Genomic DNA, 16,880 nt, shown 5'->3' with positions numbered 1-16,880 from the left:
TGGGATTTGTCACTCCGTGTAAACGGAGAGGTATCTCTGGGCCCACTCGGTAATGCATCATCATAATGAGCTCAATGTGACTAAGGCGTTAGTCACGGGATCATGCATTGCGGTACGAGTAAAGAGACTTGCCGGTAACGAGATTGAACAAGGTATTGGGATACCGACGATCGAATCTCGGGCAAGTAACATACCGATTGACAAAGGGAATTGCATACGGATTGATTGAATCCTCGACACCGTGGTTCACCCGATGATATCATCGCGGAACATGTGGGAGCCAACATGGGTATCCAGATCCCGCTGTTGGTTATTGACCGGAGAGGCGTCTCGGTCATGTCTGCATGTCTCCCGAACCCGTAGGGTCTACACACTTAAGGTCCGGTGACGCTAGGGTTGTAGAGATATATGTATGCGGAAACCCGAAAGTTGTTCGGAGTCCCGGATGAGATCCCAGACGTCACGAGAGGTTCCGGAATGGTCCGGAGGTGAAGAATTATATATAGGAAGTCCAGTTTTGGCCACCGGGAAAGTTTCGGGGGTTATCGGTATTGTACCGGGACCACCGGAAGGGTCCCGGGGGTCCACCGGGTGGGGCCACCTGTCCCGGAGGGCCCCGTGGGCTGAAAGTGGAGGGGAACCAGCCCCTAGTGGGCTGGGGTGCCTCCTTGGGCCTCCCCCCCCATGCGCCTAGGGTTGGGAACCCTAGGGGGGGAGTTCCCCCTTGCCTTGGGGGGCAAGGCAACCCCTTCCCCCCTTGGCCGCCGCCCCCCCCCCTTGGAGATCCCATCTCCTAGGGCTGCGCACCCCCTTGGGGGTCTATATAAAGGGGGGGAGGGAGGGCAGCACACTACAGCCTTTGGCGCCTCCCTCCTCCCCTGCAACACCTCTCTCTCGCGCGCGCAGAAGCTCGGCGAAGCCCTGCCGGAGAGCCGCTACATCCACCACCACGCCGTCGTGCTGTTGGATCTCCGTCAACCTCTCCTCCCCCCTTGCTGGATCAAGAAAGGAGGAGACGTCGCTGCACCGTACGTGTGTTGAACGCGGAGGTGTCGTACGTTCGGCACTCGGTCATCGGTGATTTGGATCACGGCGAGTACGACTCCGTCATCCACGTTCATTGGAACGCTTCCGCTCGCGATCTACAACGGTACGTAGATGCACTCCCTTCCCCTCGTTGCTAGTAGACTCCATAGATGCATCTTGGTGAGCGTAGGAAAATTTTAAAATTATGCTACGATTCCCAACAGTATGAGGGCCCGGTGTGACGCTCAGGTGGCATTGCTACCCCCCCCCCCCAGGGCCCCCGTCCCGCCTAACCCTGTAGAGTTTGACCACGGGATCTAGCCCTTTGACTTTGGACGGACGGGCTTTGAATAGTGGACCTATCCACCCGGTTGTGTTAGGTCAGCCCATAGGAACACTTTGGAGCAACATCCGGGCCCCACAACAAGATCCCCTCCGTGTAGACCCGACGCGTCCGTTTCCCCCCTCCAGGTGCCGGCTGCGGCGCCTCCATGAGGGGGGCACACCCCGGAGACGCGTGCCGGGTGTTTGCACCCGCCACAACACTTCCAGACTTGTGAGAGGCCGCCTACGCAAGATTTGGCGGCATGCTAGCCCCCGGAGGCCGCCGACCACAGTCGTAGACACGCGAAGAGCAATCCGCGTAGAGGGAATTGTTCAGATACTACTCCATCACGAACAATTATGAAAAACTACCATCAGTCCTACAGCACATGTGCCCACGTCGTGTAAAAAACTCATGATTTTATCGCGCTCCGAGTATTTTACAATATTCACGCCGCATCGTTACCGCAGAACGTCTACTACCGTGTCATCGCCGTTCGTGAGGGGGGGCACACCCCGGAGACGCGTGCCGCCTCTTAGGACATGCCACCACACCACCACGCATGTATGAGGGCCCGGTGCGACGCTCGGGTGGCATTGCTACCCCCCAGGGCCCCCGTCCCGCCTAACCCTGTAGCGTTTGACCACGGGATCTAGCCCTTTGACTTTGCACGGACGGGCTTTGAGCAGTGGACCGATCCACCCGGTTGTGTTAGTTCAGCCCATAGGAACACTTTGGAGCAACATCCGGGCTAGACCCACAGCAAGATCCCCTCCGTGTAGACCCGACGCGTCCGTTTCCCCCCTCCAGGTGCCGGCGGCGGCGCCGTCCGTGAGGGGGGGCACACCCCGGAGACGCGTGTCGGGCGTTTGCACCCGCCACAACACTTCCAGACTTGTGAGAGGCCGCCTACGCAAGATTTGGCAGCATGCTAGCCCCCGGAGGCCGCCGGCCACAGTCGTAGACACGCGAAGAGCAATCCGCGTAGAGGGAATTGTTCAGATACTACTCCATCACGAACAATTATGAAAAATTACCTTCAGTCCTACAGCACATGTGCCCACATCGCGTAAAAAACTCATGATTTTATTGCGCTCCGAGTATTTAATAATATTCACGCCGCATCGTTACCGCAGTACGTCTACTACCGTGTCATCGCCGTCCGTGAGGGGGGGCACACCCCGGAGACGCGTGCCGCCTCTTAGGACATGCCACCACACCACCCCGCATGTATGAGGTCCCGGTGCGGCGCTCGGGTGGCACTACCCCCCTAGGGCCCACGTCCCGCCTAACCCTGTAGCGTTTGACCACGGGATCTAGCCCTTTGACTTTGCACGGACGGGCTTTGAGCAGTGGACCTATCCACCCGGTTGTGTTAGGTCAGCCCATAGGAACACTTTGGAGCAACATCCCGGCCAGACCCACAGCAAGATCCCCTCTGTGTAGACCCGACGCGTCCGTTTCCCCCCTCCAGGTGCCGGCGGCGGCGCCGTCCGTGAGGGGGGGCACAGGCCGGAGACGTGTACCGGGAGTTTGGACCCGCCACAACACTTCCAGACTTGTGAGAGGCCGCCTACGCAAGATTTGGCGGCATGCTAGCCCCCGGAGGCCGGCGGCCACAGTCGTAGACACGCGAAGAGCAATCCGCGAAGAGGGAATTGTTCAGATACTACTCCATCACGAACAATTATGAAAAATTACCATCAGTCCTACAGCACATGTGCCCACGTCGTGTAAAAAAACTCATGATTTCATCGCGCTCCGAGTATTTAATAATATTCACACCGCATCGTTACCGCAGAACGTCTACTACCGTGTCATCGCCGTTCGTGAGGGGGGCACACCCCGGAGACGCGTGCCGCCACTTCGGACATGCCACCACACCACCCCGCATGTATGAGGGCCCGGAGGCCGGCGGCCACAGTCGTAGACACGCGAAGAGCAATCCGCGTAGAGGGAATTGTTCAGCTACTACTCCATCACGAACAATTATGAAAAATTACCATCAGTCCTACAGCACATGTGCCCACGTCGCGTAAAAAACTCATGATTTTATCGCGCTTCGAGTATTTAATAATATTCATGTCGCATCGTTACCGCAGAATGTGTACTACCGTGTCATCGCCGTTCGTGAGGGGGGGCACACCCCGGAGACGCGTGCCGCCTCTTCGGACATGCCACCACACCGCCCCACATGTATGAGGGCCCGGTGCGACGCTCGGGTGGCATTGCTACCACCCCCAGGGCCCCCGTCCCGCCTAACCCTGTAGCGTTTGACCACGGGATCTAGCCCTTTGACTTTGCACAGACGGGCTTTGAGCAATGGACCTATCCACCCGGTTGTGTTAGGTCAGCCCATAGGAACACTTTGGAGCGACATCCGGGCCAGACCCACAGCAAGATCCCCTCCGTGTAGACCCGACGCGTCCGTTTCACCCCTCCAGGTGCCGCCGGCGGCGCCGTCCATGAGGGGGGCACACCCCGGAGATGCGTGCCGGGTATTTGCACCCGCCACAACACTTCCAGACTTGTGAGAGGCCGCCTACGCAAGATTTGGCAGCATGCTAGCCCCCGGAGGCCGCCGGCCACAGTCGTAGACACGCGAAGAGCAATCCGCGTAGAGGGAATTGTTCAGATACTACTCCATCACGAACAATTATCAAAAATTACCATCAGTCCTACAGCACATGTGCCCACATCGTGTCAAAAACTCATGATTTTTTCGCGCTCCGAGTATTTTATAATATTCACGCCGCATCGTTACCGCAGAACGTCTACTACCGTGTCATCGCCGTTCGTGAGGGGGGGCACACCCCGGAGACGCGTGCCGCCTCTTAGGACATGCCACCACACCACCACGCATGTATGAGGGCCCGGTGCGACGCTCGGGTGGCATTGCTACCCCCGTGGCCCCCGTCCCGCCTAACCCGGTAGCGTTTGACCACGGGATCTAGCCCTTTAACTTTGCATGGACGGGCTTTCAGCAGTGGACCTATCCACCCGGTTGTGTTAGGTCAGCCCATAGGAACACTTTGGAGCAACATCCGGGCCAGACCCACAGCAAGATCCCCTCCGTGTAGACCCGACGCGTTCGTTTCCCCCCTCCAGGTGCCGGCGGCGGCGCCGTCCGTGAGGGGGGGCACACCTCGGAGACGCGTGCCGGGCGTTTGCACCCGCCACAACACTTCCAGACTTGTGAGAGGCCGCCTACGCAAGATTTGGTAGCATGCTAGCCCCCGGAGGCCGCCGGCCACAGTCGTAGACACGCGAAGAGCAATCCGCGTAGAGGGAATTGTTCAGATACTACTCCATCACGAACAATTATGAAAAATTACCATCAGTCCTACAGCACATGTGCCCACGTCGTGTAAAAAACTCATGATTTTATCGCGCTCCGAGTATTTAATAATATTCATGCCGCATCTTTACCGCAGAACGTCTACTACCGTGTCATCGCCGTACGTGAGGGGGGGCACACCCCGGAGACGCGTGCCGCCTCTTCGGACATGCCACCACACCACCCCACATGTATGAGGGCCCGGTGCGACGCTCGGGTGGCATTGCTACCACCCCCAGGGCCCCCGTCCCGCCTAACCCTGTAGCGTTTGACCACGGGATCTAGCCCTTTGACTTTGCACAGACGGGCTTTGAGCAGTGGACCTATCCACCCGGTTGTGTTAGGTCAGCCCATAGGAACACTTTGGAGCGACATCCGGGCCAGACCCACAGCAAGATCCCCTCCGTGTAGACCCGACGCGTCCGTTTCCCCCCTCCAGGTGCCGCCGGCGGCGCCGTCCGTGAGGGGGGGCACACCCCGGAGACGCGTGCCGGGCATTTGCACCCGCCACAACACTTCCAGACTTGTGAGAGGCCGCCTACGCAAGATTTGGCAGCATGCTAGCCCCCGGAGGCCGCCGGCCACAGTCGTAGACACGCGAAGAGCAATCCGCGTAGAGGGAATTGTTTAGATACTACTCCATCACGAACAATTATGAAAACTTACCATCAGTCCTAAAGCACATGTGCCGACGTCGTGTAAAAAACTCATGATTTTATCGCGCTCCGAGTATTTAATAATATTCACGCCGCATCGTTACTACAGAACGTCTACTACCGTGTCATCGCCGTTCGTGGGGGGGGGGGCACACCCCGGAGACGCGTGTCGCCTCTTCGGACATGCCACCACACCACCCCGCATGTACGAGGGCCCGGTGTGACGCTCGGGTGGCATTGCTACCCCCCCCCCCCAGGGCCCCCGTCCCGCCTAACCCTGTAGAGTTTGACCACGGGATCTTGCCCTTTGACTTTGGACGGACGGGCTTTGAGCAGTGGACCTATCCACCCGGTTGTGTTAGGTCAGCCCATAGGAACACTTCGGAGCAACATCCGGGCCCCACAGCAAGATCCCCTCCGTGTAGACCCGACGCGTCCGTTTCCCCCCTCCAGGTGCCGGCGGCGGCGCCTCCGTGAGGGGGGCACACCCCGGAGACGCGTGCCGGGCGTTTGCACCCGCCACAACACTTCCAGACTTGTGAGAGGCCGCCTACGCAAGATTTGGCGGCATGCTAGCCCCCGGAGGCCGCCGACCACAGTCGTAGACACGCGAAGAGCAATCCGCATAGAGGGAATTGTTCAGATACTACTCCATCACGAGCAATTATGAAAAACTACCATCAGTCCTACAGCACATGTGCCCACGTCGTGTAAAAAACTCATGATTTTATCGCGCTCCGAGTATTTTATAATATTCACGCCGCATCGTTACCGCAGAACGTCTACTACGTGTCATCGCCGTTCGTGAGGGGGGGCACACCCCGGAGACGCGTGCCGCCTCTTAGGACATGCCACCACACCACCACGCATGTATGAGGGCCCGGTGCGACGCTTTGGTGGCATTGCTACCCCCAGGGCCCCTTTCCCGCCTAACCCTGTAGCGTTTGACCACGGGACCTAGCCCTTTGACTTTGCACGGACGGGCTTTGAGCAGTGGACCTATCCACCCGGTTGTGTTAGGTCAGCCCATAGGAACACTTTGGAGCAACATCCGGGCCAAACCCACAGCAAGATCCCCTCCATGTAGACCCGACGCGTTCGTTTCCCCCCTCCAGGTGCTGGCGGCGGCGCCGTCCGTGAGGGGGGGCACACCCCGGAGACGCGTGCCGGGCGTTTGCACCCGCCACAACACTTCCAGACTTGTGAGAGGCCGCCTACGCAAGATTTGGCGGCATGCTAGCCCCCGGAGGCCGCCGGCCACAGTCGTAGACACGCGAAGAGCAATCCGCGTAGAGGGAATTGTTCAGATACTACTCCATCACGAACAATTATGAAAAATTACCATCAGTCCTACAGCACATGTGCCCACGTCGTGTAAAAAACTCATGATTTTATCGCGCTCCGAGTATTTAATAATATTCACGCCGCATCGTTACCGCAGAACGTCTACTACCGTGTCATCGCCGTCCGTGAGGGGGGGCACACCCCGGAGACGCGTGCCGCCTCTTCGGACATGCCACCACACCACCCCGCATGTATGAGGTCCCGGTGCGACGCTCGGGTGGCATTGCTACCCCCCTAGGGCCCCCGTCCCGCCTAACCCTGTAGCGTTTGACCACGGGATCTAGCCCTTTGACTTTGCACGGACGGGCTTTGAGCAGTGGACCTATCCACCCGGTTGTGTTAGGTCAGCCCATAGGAACACTTTGGAGCAACATCCGGGCCAGACCCACAGCAAGATCCCCTCCGTGTAGACCCGACGCGTCCGTTTCCCCCCTCCAGGTGCCGGCGGCGGCGCCGTCCGTGAGGGGGGGCACACCCCGGAGACGCGTGCCGGGCGTTTGCACCCGCCACAACACTTCCAGACTTGTGAGAGGCCGCCTACGCAAGATTTGGCGGCATGCTAGCCCCCGGAGGCCGCCGGCCACAGTCGTAGACACGCGAAGAGCAATCCGTGTAGAGGGAATTGTTCAGATACTACTCCATCACGAACAATTATGAAAAATTACCATCAGTCCTACAGCACATGTGCCCACGTCGTGTCAAAAAACTCATGATTTTATCACGCTCCGAGTATTTAATAATATTCACACCGCATCGTTACCGCAGAACGTCTACTACCGTGTCATCGCCGTTCGTGAGGGGGGCACACCCCGGAGACGCGTGCCGCCTCTTCGGACATGCCACCACACCACCCCGCATGTATGAGGGCTCGGTGCGACGCTTGGGTGGCATTGCTAACCCCCCCCCCCCCCAGGGCCCCCGTCCCGCCTAACCCTGTAGAGTTTGACCACGGGATCTAGCCCTTTGACTTTGCACGGACGGGCTTTGAGCAGTGGACCTATCCACCCGGTTGTGTTAGGTCAGCCCATAGGAACACTTTGGAGAAACATCCGGGCCAGACCCACAGCAAGATCCCCTCCGTGTAGACCCGACGCGTCCGCTTCCCCCTCCATGTGCCGGCGGCGGCGCCGTCCGTGAGGAGGGGGCACACCCCGGAGATGCGTGCTGGGCGTTTGCACCCACCACAACACTTCCAGACTTGTGAGAGGCCGCCTATGCAAGATTTGGTGGCATGCTAGCCCCCGGAGGCCGCCGGCCACAGTCGTAGACACGCGAAGAGCAATCCGCGTAGAGGGAATTGTTCAGATACTACTCCATCACGAACAATTATGAAAAATTACCATCAGTGCTACAGCACATGTGCCCACGTCGTCTAAAAAACTCATGATTTTATCGCGCTCCGAGTATTTAATAATATTCACGCCGCATCGTTACCGTAGAACGTCTACTACCGTGTCATCGCCGTCCGTGAGGGGGGCACACCCCGGAGACGCGTGCCGCCTCTTCGGACATGCCACCACACCACCCCGCATGTATGAGGGCCCGGTGCGACGCTCGGGTGATTATAAAGGTGCTCTACAGGTGTCTCCAAAGGTACTTGTTGGGTTGGCGTATTTCGAGATTAGGATTTGTCACTCCGATTGTCGGAGAGGTATCTCTGGGCCCACTCGGTAATGCACATCACTATAAGCCTTGCAAGCATTGTGACTAATGAGTTAGTTGCGGGATGATGTGTTACGGCACGAGTAAAGAGACTTGCCGGTAACGAGATTGAACTAGGTATCGAGATACCGACGATCGAATCTCGGGCAACTAACATACCGATGACAAAGGGAACAACGTATGTTGTTATGCGGTCTGACCGATAAAGATCTTCGTAGAATATGTGGGAGCCAATATGGGCATCCAGGTCCCGCTATTGGTTATTGACCGGAGACGTGTCTCGGTCATGTCTACATAGTTCTCGAACCCGTAGGGTCCGCACGCTTAAAGTTACGATGACAGTTTTATTATGAGTTTATGTATGTTGATGTACCGAAGGAGTTCGGAGTCCCGGATGAGATCGGGGACATGACGAGGAGTGTCGAAATGGTCGAGACGTAAAGATCGATATATTGGACGACTATATTCGGACTTCGGAAAGGTTCCGAGTGATTCGGGTATTTTTCGGAGTACCGGAGAGTTACGGGAATACGTATTGGGCCTTATTGGGCCATACGGGAAAGAAGGAAAAGGGCCTCAAGGGTGGCCGCACCCCTCCCCTTGGTCTGGTCCGAATTGGACTAGGGAAGGGGGGCGCCCCCTTCCTTCCTTCTCTTTTTCCCTTCCTCTTTTCCTATTCCATATGGGAGGTGGAATCCTACTAGGACTAGGGAGTCCTAGTAGGACTCCACACTTGGTGCGCCCCCTCCTAGGGCCGGCCTCCTCCTCCCTTGCTCCTTTATATACGGGGGCAGGGGGGCACCCCATAGACACAACAATTGATCTATTGATCTCTTAGCCGTGTGCGGTGCCCCCTCCACCATATTACACCTCGATAATATCGTAGCGGTGCTTAGGCGAAGCCCTACGTCGGTAGAACATCATCATCGTCACCACGCCGTCGTGCTGACGAAACTCTCCCTCAACACTCGGCTGGATCGGACTTCGAGGGACGTCATCGAGCTGAACGTGTGCTGAACTCGGAGGTGCCGTGCGTTCGGTACTTGATCGGTCGGATCGTGAAGACGTACGACTACATCAACTGCATTGTGTTAACGCTTCCGCTTTCGGTCTACGAGGGTACATGGACAACACTCTCCCCTCTCGTTGCTAGGCATCACCATGATCTTGCGTGTGCGTAGGAAATTTTTGAAATTACTACATTCCCCAACAGTGGCATCCGAGCCTGGTTTTATGCGTTGATGTTATGCACGAGTAGAACACAAGTGAGTTGTGGGCGATATAAGTCATACTGCTTACCAGCATGTCATACTTTGGTTCAGCGGTATTGTGAGATGAAGCGGTCCGGACCGACATTACGCGTACGCTTACGCGAGACTGGTTTCACCGTTGCGAGTACTCGTTGCTTAAAGGTGACTGGCGGGTGTCTGTCTCTCTCACTTTTGTTGAACCGAGTGTGGCTACGCCCGGTCCTTGCGAAGGTTAAAACAGCACCAACTTGACAAACTATCGTTGTGGTTTTGATGCGTAGGTAAGAACGGTTCTTGCTAAGCCCGTAGCAGCCACGTAAAATATGCAACAACAAAGTAGAGGACGTCTAACTTGTTTTTGCAGGGCATGTTGTGATGTGATATGGTCAAGACATGATGTGATATAATGTGTTGTATGAGATGATCATGTTTTGTAACCGAGTTATCGGCAACTGGCAGGAGCCATATGGTTGTCGCTTTATTATATGAGATGCAATCGCCATGTAATAGTTTTACTTTATCACTAAGCAGTAGCGATAGTCGTAAAAGCAATAAGTTGGCGAGACGACAACGATGCTACGATGAAGATCAAGGTGTCGCGCCGGTGACGATGGTGATCATGACGGTGGTTCGGAGATGGAGATCACAAGCACGGTGCTTCGGAGATGGAGATCATAAGCACAAGATGATGATGGCCATATCATATCACTTATATTGATTGCATGTGATGTTAATCCTTTATGCATCTTATCTTGCTTTGTTTGACGGTAGCATTATAAGATGATCCTTCACTAAATTATCAAAGTATAAGTGTTCTCCCTGAGTATGCACCGTTGCAAAAGTTCTTCGTGCTGAGACACCACGTGTTAATCGGGTGTGATAGGCTCTATGTTCAAATACAACGGGTGCAAAACAGTTGCACACGCGGAATACTCAGGTTAAACTTGACGAGCCTAGCATATATAGATATGGCCTCGAAACACAGAGACCGAAAGGTCGAGCGTGAATCATATAGTAGATATGATCAACATAGTGATGTTCACCATTGAAACTACTCCATCTCACGTGTTAATCGGACATGGTTTAGTTGCTTTGGATCACGTAATCACTTGATTAGAGGGATGTCTATCTAAGTGGGAGTTCTTAAGTAATATGATTAATTGAACTTAAATTTATCATGAACTTAGTCCTGATAGTATTTTGCAAATTATGTTGTAAATCAATAGCTCGCGTTGTTGCTTCCCTGTGTTTATTTTTTATATGTTCCTAGAGAAAAATTATGTTGAAAGATGTTAGTAGCAAAGATGCAGATTGGATCCGTGATCTGAGGATTATCCTCATTGCTGCACAGAAAATTATGTCCTTGATGCACCGCTAGGTGACAGACCTATTGCAGGAGCAGATGCAGACGTTATGAACGTTTGGCTAGCTCAATATGATGACTACTTGATAGTTTAGTGCACCATGCTTAACGGCTTAGAATCGGAACTTCAAAGACGTTTTGAACGTCATGGACCATATGAGATGTTCCAGGAGTTGAAGTTAATATTTCAAGCAAATACCCGAGTTGAGAGATATGAAGTCTCCAACAAGTTCTATAGCTAAAAGATGGAGGAGAATCGCTCAACTAGTGAGCATGTGCTCAGATTGTCTGGGTACTACAATCGCTTGAATCACGTGGGAGTTAATCTTCCAGATAAAATAGTGATTGACAGAATTCTCTAGTCACCATCACCAAGTTAGTAGAACTTCTTGATGAACTATAGTATGCAAGGGATGACGAAAGTAATTCCCGAGCTCTTCGTGATGCTTAAATCGACGAAGGTAGAAATCAAGAAAAACATCAAGTGTTGATGGTTGACGAGACCACTTCAAGTGTTGATGGTTGACGAGACCACTAGTATTAAGAAAAGGGCAAAGGGAAGAAGGGGAACTTCAAAAAGAACGGCAAGCAAGTTGCTACTCAAGTGAAGAAACCCAAGTCTGTACCTAAGCCTGAGACTAAGTGCTTCTACTGCAAAGGGACTGGTCACTGGAAGCGGAACTACCCCAACTATTTGGTGGATAAGAAGGATGGCAAAGTGAACAAAGGTATATTGGATATACATGTTATTGATGTGTACTTACTAGTGTTTATAGCAACCCCTCGGTATTTGATACTGGTTTAGTTGCTAAGAGTAGTAACTCGAAATGGGAGTTGCAGAATAAATAGAGAGTAGTAAAAGGCGAGGTGACGATGTGTGTTGGAAGTAGTTCCAAGATTGATATGATCATCATCGCACACTCCCTGTACTTTCGGGATTAGTGTTGAAACTAAATAAGTGTTATTTGGTGTTTGCGTTGAGCATGAATATGATTTGATCATGTTTATTGCAATACGGTTATTCATCTAAGTTAGAGAACAATTGTTGTTCTGCTTACATGAATAAAAACCTTCTATGGTCATGCACACCAACGAAAATGGTTTGTTGGATCTCGATTGTAGTGATACACATATTCATAATATTGAAGCCAAAAGATGCAAAGTTAATAATGATAGTGCAACTTATTTGTGGCACTGCCGTTTAGGTCATATTGGTGTAAAGCGCATGAAGAAACTCCATACTGATGGGATTTTGGAATCACTTGATTATGAATCACTTGATGCTTGCGAACCGTGCCTCATGGGCAAGATGACTAAAACGCCGTTCTCCGGAACTATGGAGAGAGCAACAGATTTGTTGGAAATCATGCATACAGATGTATGTGGTCCGATGAATATTGAGGCTCGTAGCAGGTATCATTATTTTCTGACCTTCACAGATGATTTGAGCAGATATGGGTATATCTCCTTAATGAAACAGAAGTCTGAAACATTTGAAAAGTTCATATAATTTCAGAGTGAAGCGGAAATCATCGTAACAAGAAAATAAAGTTTCTACGATCTGATCGTGGAGAAGAGTATTTGAGTTACGAGTTTGGCCTTCAATTAAAACAATGTGAAATAGTTTCGCTACTCACGGCACCTGGAACACCACAGCATAATGGTGTGTCCGAACGTCATAACCGTACTTTATTGGATATAGTGCAATCTATGATGTCTCTTACAAATTTACCACTATCGTTTTGGGGTTATGCATTAGAGACAGCTGCATTCACGTTAAATAGGGCACCATCAAAATCCGTTGAGACGACGCCTTATGAACTGTGGTTTGGCAAGAAACCAAAGTTGTCGTTTCTTAAAATTTTGGGGTTGCGATGCTTATGTGAAAAAGTTTCATCCTGATAAGCTCAAACCCAAAGCGGAGAAATGTGTCTTCATAGGATACCCAAAGGAGACAGTTGGGTACACCTTCTATCACAGATCCGAAGGCAAGACATTCGTTGCTAAAAATGGATCCTTTCTAGGGAAGGAGTTTCTCTCGAAAGAAGTGAGTGGGAGGAAAGTAGAACTTGATGAGGTAACTGTACCTGCTCCCTTATTGGAAAGTAGTTCATCACAGAAATCTGTTCCTGTGACTCCTGCACCAATTAGTGAGGAAGTTAATTATGATGATCATGGAACTTTAGATCAAGTTATTACTGAACCTCGTAGGTCAACCAGAGTAAGATCCGCACCAGAGTGGTATGGTAATCCTGTTCTGGAGGTCATGTTATTTGATCATGACGAACCTACGAACTATGAAGAAGCGATGGTGAACCCAGATTCCGCAAAATGGATTGAGGCCATGAAATCTGAGATGCGATCCATGTATGAGAACAAAGTGTGGACTTTGGTTGACTTGCCCGATGATCGGCGAGCCATTGAGATTAATGGATCTTCAAGAGGAAGACAGACGCTGATAGTAGTGTTACTATCTACAAAGCTAGAATTGTCGCAAAAGGTTTTCGACAAGTTCAAGGTGTTGACTACGATGAGAGAGTTTCTCACTCGTATCTATGCTTAAAGTCTGTCTGAATCATGTTAGCAATTGCCGCATTTTATGAAATCTGGCAAATGGATAGGCAAAACTACATTCCTTAATAGATTTATTAAAGAAGAGTTGTATATGATGCAACCAAGAGATTTTGTCAATCCTAAAAGTGCTAACAAAATATGCAAGCTCCAGCGATCCATCTATGGACTGGTGCAAGCATCTCGGAGTTCGAATATACACTTTGATAAGTTGATCAAAGGATATAGAGTTATACAGACTTGCGGTGAAGCCTGTATTTACAAGAAAGTGAGTGGGAGCACTACAGCATTTCTGAGAAGTATATGTGAATGACATATTGTTGATCGGAAATAATGTAGAATTATTCTGCAAAGCATAAAGGAGTGTTTGAAATGAGTTTTTCAAAGAAAGACCTCGGTGAAGCTGCTTACATATTGAGCATCAAGATCTATAGAGATAGATCAAGACGCTTGATAAGTTTTTTCAATGAGTACATACCTTAACAAGATTTTGAAGTAGTTCAAAATAGAACAGTCAAAGAAAGAGTTCTTGCTTGTGTTACAAGGTGTGAAATTGAGTAAGACTCAAAGCCCGACCACGGCAGAAGATAGAAAGAGAATGAAAGTCATTCCCTATGCCTTGGCCATAGGTTCTATAAAGTATGCCATGCTGTATACCAGATCTATTGTATACCCTACACTGATTTTGGCAAGGGAGTACAATAGTGATCTAGGAGTAGATCACTGGACAACGGTCAAAATTATCCTTAGTGGAATAAGGATATGTTTCTTGATTATGGAAGTGACAAAAGGTTCGTCGTAAAGGGTTACGTCGATGCAAGTTTTGACACTAATCTAGATGACTCTAAGTCTCGGTCTAGATACATATTGAAAGTGGGAGCAATTAGCTAGAGTAGCTCCGTGCAGAGCATTGTAGACATAGAAATTTGCAAAATACTTACGGATCTGAATGTGACAGACCCGTTGACTAAAATTATCTCACAATCAAAACATGATCACACCTTAGTACTCTTTGGGTGTTAATCACATAGCGATGCGAACTAGATTATTGACTCTAGTAAACCCTTTGGGTGTTGGTCACATGACAATGTGAACTATGGGTGTTAATCACATGGTGATGTGAATTATTGATATTAAATCACATGGCGATGTGAACTAGATTATTGACTCTAGTGCAAGTGGGAGACTGAAGGAAATATGCCCTAGAGGCAATAATAAAGTAATTATTTATTTCCTTATATCATGATAAATGTTTATTATTCATGCTAGAATTGTATTAACCGGAAACATAATACATGTGTGAATACATAGACAAACAGAGTGTCACTAGTATGCCTCTACTTGACTAGCTCGTTAATCAAAGATGGTTTTGTTTCCTAGCCATAGACATAAGTTGTCATTTGATTAACGAGATCACATCATTAGGAGAATGACGTGATTGACTTGACCCATTCCGTTAGCTTAGCACCCGATCGTTTAGTATGTTGCTATTGCTTTCTTCATGACTTATACATGTTCCTCTGACTATGAGATTATGCAACTCCCGTTTACCGGAGGAACACTTTGTGTGCTACCAAAAGTCACAACGTAAATGGGTGATTATAAAGGTGCTCTACAGGTGTCTCCAAAGGTACTTGTTGGGTTGGCGTATTTCGAGATTAGGATTTGTCACTCCGATTGTCGGAGAGGTATCTCTGGGCCCACTCGGTAATGCACATCACTATAAGCCTTGCAAGCATTGTGACTAATGAGTTAGTTGCGGGATGATGTGTTACGGCACGAGTAAAGAGACTTGCCGGTAACGAGATTGAACTAGGTATCGAGATACCGACGATCGAATCTCGGGCAAGTAACATACCGATGACAAAGGGAACAACGTATGTTGTTATGCGGTCTGACCGATAAAGATCTTCGTAGAATATGTGGGAGCCAATATGGGCATCCAGGTCCCGCTATTGGTTATTGACCGGAGACGTGTCTCGGTCATGTCTACATAGTTCTCGAACCCGTAGGGTCCGCACGCTTAAAGTTACGATGACAGTTTTATTATGAGTTTATGTATGTTGATGTACCGAAGGAGTTCGGAGTCCCGGATGAGATCGGGGACATGACGAGGAGTGTCGAAATGGTCGAGACATAAAGATCGATATATTGGACGACTATATTCGGACTTCGGAAAGATTCCGAGTGATTCGGGTATTTTTCGGAGTACCAGAGAGTTACGGGAATACGTATTGGGCCTTATTGGGCCATACGGGAAAGAAGGAAAAGGGCCTCAAGGGTGGCCGCACCCCTCCCCTTGGTCTGGTCCGAATTGGACTAGGGAAGGGGGGCGCCCCCTTCCTTCCTTCTCTTTTTCCCTTCCTCTTTTCCTATTCCATATGGGAGGTGGAATCCTACTAGGACTAGGGAGTCCTAGTAGGACTCCACACTTGGTGCGCCCCCTCCTAGGGCCGGCCTCCTCCTCCCTTGCTCCTTTATATACGGGGCCAGGGGGGCACCCCATAGACACAACAATTGATCTATTGATCTCTTAGCCGTGTGCGGTGCCCCCCTCCACCATATTACACCTCGATAATATCGTAGCGGTGCTTAGGCGAAGCCCTACATCGGTAGAACATCATCATCGTCACCACGCCGTCGTGCTGACGAAACTCTCCCTCAACACTCGGCTGGATCGGAGTTCAAGGGACGTCATCGAGCTGAACGTGTGCTGAACTCGGAGGTGCCGTGCGTTCGGTACTTGATCGGTCGGATCGTGAAGACGTACGACTACATCAACTGTGTTGTGTTAACGCTTCCGCTTTCGGTCTATGAGGGTACGTGGACAACACTCTCCCCTCTCGTTGCTATGCATCACCATGATCTTGCGTGTGCGTAGGAAATTTTTGAAATTACTACGTTCCCCAACAAGTCCAACAGCACATGTGCCCACGTTGTGTAAAAAACTCATGATTTTATCACGCTCCGAGTATTTAATAATATTCACGTCGCATCATTACCGCAAAACGTCTACTACAGTGTCATCGCCGTCCGTGAGGGGGGGCAGACCCCGGAGATGCGTGCCGCCTCTTCGGACATGCCACCACACCACCCCACATGTATGAGGGCCCGGTGCGACGCTCGGGTGGCATTGCTACCCCCCGAGGGCCCCCGCCCCGCCTAACCCTGTAGCGTTTGACCACGGGATCTAGCCCTTTGACTTTGCACGGACGGGCTTTGACCAGTGGACCTCTCCACCCGGTTGTGTTAGGTCAGCCCACAGGAACACTTTGGAGCAACATCCGGGCCAGACACACAGCAAGATCCCCTCCGTGTAGACCCGACGCGTCCGTTTCCTCCCTCC

Source organism: Triticum aestivum, chromosome 7D (assembly GCF_018294505.1).
Source record: "Triticum aestivum cultivar Chinese Spring chromosome 7D, IWGSC CS RefSeq v2.1, whole genome shotgun sequence".
Lineage (NCBI taxonomy): Eukaryota > Viridiplantae > Streptophyta > Magnoliopsida > Poales > Poaceae > Triticum > Triticum aestivum.
The sequence above is the reverse complement of the archived record's forward strand: the minus strand, read 5'-3'. Positions refer to the sequence as shown.